The sequence below is a fragment of the Etheostoma cragini genome, chromosome 5 (assembly GCF_013103735.1).
Source record: "Etheostoma cragini isolate CJK2018 chromosome 5, CSU_Ecrag_1.0, whole genome shotgun sequence".
Lineage (NCBI taxonomy): Eukaryota > Metazoa > Chordata > Actinopteri > Perciformes > Percidae > Etheostoma > Etheostoma cragini.
In genome coordinates, this window is record NC_048411.1 from 14,727,979 (window position 1) to 14,732,383 (window position 4,405).

Consider the following 4,405-nt stretch of genomic DNA (forward strand, 5'->3'; position numbering starts at 1 on the left):
GGGGGGGGGGGGGGGGTAGGAGGGGATATAAAGTCCATCCTTCTGTGTGAGGAGAGGACGTGCTCTGAAATTCAAACAACTTCCCTCGGTTCTTTTGTTGCACGCACGGACTGAGGCAGCATTGTTCGCGGTTCGCGGTCGGCGTGGACCTCTCCCTCCTCCTCCCCGACCAGGTTACGAAGTGAGCCTCGCAGTTGGGTCGTAATGAATTTGCTGGCGGCGCTTTGACAAACGGAACGAATTTACCGGTTTCCAGACAGAGGGGGAAATGATTTGCTACATGCAATTCCCAAACTAAGTCTCGAATGAGGTCTATCATAAAAAGAAAAGGAGAAACACGGCTCTTTAAACTTCATTCGAAATGTTTGATTTGAGCTACAAATAGCTACAGTACGGGCCTACGTTTAACCTTGCTCCCAATATCCTAATACGAAGTAATCTCTAACTTACTAACTTTTTATATAAACCACACACAAGAGTGCGTGCCCCCCTCCCAGTGTGTATACACACACACACACACACACACAAACACACTCAACATAGAGAGAGAAAGGACAAGAAAGAAAGAAGAAATATCTTTCACACAGAAAAGTTAGAATGAGGTGACCTACATGTCAATCGCCTGCCTTTACTTGGGGATGACACCATTTTTAGTTTTTGTTAATTTAATAGCCTATTATAAATCTCGACTTTTCAGTGAAATGACTTGGAGCGCTTTTTTTCTCCTTTTTTTTTTGCAAGAATAGCACTTCTCTCTGTCTGTGGCGCAAACGCGTCAGGCTACAGCTGCTCAGTTATCTCCACAGGTCACAAATTTCGGATATTAGACTTTTTCAAAACGTTATTTTTCTAAATGTCTCATAAGAAAATTGCAAATGTCAAAAAATCATATTATGCCGGAAAAGAAAGCAAACTGGGAACGCAGAGCGTCCTCTCTCACATTACTCCCCCCACACTCCCTCCCTCTTAATTGCAGGCGTAGCCATTTGAATCAACCGAATTCACGTTTTAGTTTAACAGCAAGGGCACGTTCAATGACGTAGACAAGCATTTCAGCTACGTGCAGCCATATTTAAATACATCAAGACAATTAGTGCATCAAAATATGCAAATCCCGCTTACTACATAGTCCGCCCGGCCGCAGTCGGAGTAATTCCCCCCCAGCCAGTTCTTGGGTGTTTGATTGCCGTTTTGAAAGCCAGCCTTGTTTGTTTTTCCAAGAGGCTTCGTTAATGTGAACGGGACAGAAGGGAGAGATGAAGAGAAGGGGAACCATGGCTCCTGCGTGGAAAACCGCCCATGCGTAATGAGACGACCCGCTCCGCCATTCTCAATTCTCCGACGCCGTTGGCTCTGCTGTGCGTATTATTTTTAATATTGATGCATATTCAGTGGACCGATTTGCATTGCATACCTATCGCTCAGTGTTTATTTTACACGATTCTGCGGTTAGAAAGCCCTTGTTCATAGCCTGTTGTAGCGATTTCATTTGTTACCTAAAATCACAGATTTCATGTAGACATTTTCGGTTTATGTGATGTTGGCTACAATGACACGCTATCGGCGGCATTTTGGTCTTAATGATAAAGATTTCCTCTAATATGAATGATGTAAATCGGCGAAAGCCTTTGAATACTTATATGCAGCATACATGAACAAAGAGCTCTCTGATGGGCAAACAATAGAGGAGATTCGGAGGTAATACTGAGGAGGTGAGACTTTAACATCGACACGCCTGGCTCATAACAAGAGAATGACTCGGGCTGTGCGAAAAGTAATAACCCAAAAAGTCTCCTGCTCCAGTTTGAGCGAAATCCAGTGACGCAGCGCTGACATTTGGGCTTTACAATGGCTCAGGCTGTCTCCTCTGTGTCCGTGCGCGCGCATAGTGGTGCCAGGGACGAGCGTGCGCATGCAAGTGCACTGCGTTTAGAAAAAAATATTACCACATAACTATCAAGTATCAAGTATCTTTACTATGATTCTATTTTTTGTTCTTATTTTTTTCTTTCTTTTATAAAATCGCACTTACTGCGTCTCTGTGCTCTCCCACAGTGAAGTCCTACATCGAAGGTTTTATTTTTTTTTATTTTATTTTTATTTACCTCCAATTAACAAAATCCCACGGTGCTGCTGCTGTAATTTGGCGCTTGGTTACGTGTGACGTTTCTTTCAAGTTGTTGGGACGTTTTTTTTTCCAGGAGGGCTAACTTTCAGGTATCGGCCTGAGCAGACGGGTTTCTTTGGGCTACTCCCCTCGCCATTCAACCTGACTCTTTAACTGCTCGTGGCTCAACACCATGGTCAGGCTGGCTCACGGACAGATATTCGAAGCCACAGAGGACGGGTACCCACTTACATGTTACTCCTTACTGAAATATTAGAGTACTTAGTTACTCAAAGGTGGTTCCCTGTGAGCTTAAATAGTCCGCTCATAATTCTCTGTTGTATCGCCCACGTTTCCATCACCACCTTAGAAGAGCACACACACACACACACACCTTCGTTTACCTTCAAAAATGAAAATGACCAAGTTCACGAAGTGTTGAGACTTTCTAGTGTTTCTTTGGCTATGGATACAATCAAACTATAGGCTTATTTTTTTTACATTAAATGTTCTAAATGACGCGAGAGGAGTTGTTTAGGAAGGGGCCGGGAAAGGTGATGCTTAATGATTTTTAACAAAACTACCATAACCTACGTATTCTTTCGATTGGTGGGTGTCATCTTCTCACTAAAAATAATCAATTCGTCAACATAAGTTTTTTTCTGGGAAATGTGGACCTTCAAAATGTGCAAGGTATGAGATGAGGTCTTTACTTCCCTTTATAGTCAATGGGCTCCAGGTCTGTTTCTAATGGGAGTCAGGGAGGGAGTCCCATTGTAGGCCTGGAGGAGAGACCAGGACACTCGGTGTTCCTGTTGATTAGACATTTAATACGACGCCGATTTATAACAATGCAGCCACCAGGCCGGAGTCCGAAAAAAAAAGAATAGAACATCAAAAACCTTGCAGATTCCAAACAAACGAGTGGTTGTGGTTGAAAACAGGGACAAACTAAATAAGACAGTTTTTTATTTTTGTATTTACAGTTCTCTATTAAAACGCTCCTATATCGCCAACCAATAAGTCGGTTAAATGTTCCATTCAAAACGAAGCAAACGAAATAAGCGTGGGCGGGAATTTACTTTCCAGATATCACCAGGGAGGCAAAAAAGATATACTGTATTAAAATACATAAATATATATTTTTTTCTCTTCCAATTTGTGGCCAAGCATCATCTTATGATGCAGATTATCACAGGAACAGGCGACCCTGTTGAACTGATGAACATTTTCCCCCTTTTAACAATAGGCTACACAAACAGAAGTCCATAGCTGTGTAGCCTATGTCTAATAATAATAATAATAATAATAATAATAATAATAATAATAATAATAATAATAATAATAATAATAATAATAATAACAGTTATTATTAAGTCACAGTTGTTTTTACCTCACATTAGATGTTCTTTTTAAAATCGGATGTGTAGATTGAAATGACCAGGCATGGATATTCTACATCTTTCACGAACAAGGATCACAAGACGCTGTTCGCGGAGCAGTTAGTGGAGAGGGCTTATGTATGTGTTTGATCTGCATGAAGTCTTTGGAGACTAAAGGACTGAAGGAAAGACTGAAGAGGATGAGGAGGGATGAGGAGGGTTGAGGAGGGCGCTGCCTAGACAACTAAATGGTGACATCTAGCGGCGATAGTACAGAATGATGATGATGGAAACGGGGCCAGCCTTCACGGGCACACAAGTAGACCACATGCACACCTGCCGGCGCCAAATAAAGTGCGTGTAAAACGCCATGCACAGTGCATGCACGTGCACAATCTTAACAAGAAGAAGTAGCCTGTTTTTGTTGAAAGCATAAATTAGCACATCCCAGTCAGATAAGATAATACAATATAGTGATTCACGTCCATGTATCCTACAAAATGCGGCACTTTTAGCATAAACTGGGACCCATTGTCAACAGCAGTGTTAAAACATTATTTAAGTCTACTTTTTCTTCTTCTTGATCATTTGAAAATGTCTTTTTTCTTCTATTTTTTTTGAATAAAATGTTATTTAGATTGAGACTTTAATGTGCTTGTTCTTTCATATTCTCTGACCTTACTCCTGGTTTTTATTTGACTCACATCTGCAGCGTTTAACAGCCGACTGATCCCATCTGAGACTCCTGTTTGCCAGTTCAAACGGCGACGTGTTTTGCATCAGTGTGACCTTTTAAGAAACAGTGAGATCTGTTGTCACAATCGATTATTTTAGACAGATAATACATTATATTGTGCCTCCAGCGACTTTATCAGCCCTCTTCCTCCCAGGCTCCTGGAATTAACCCGTCGAATTC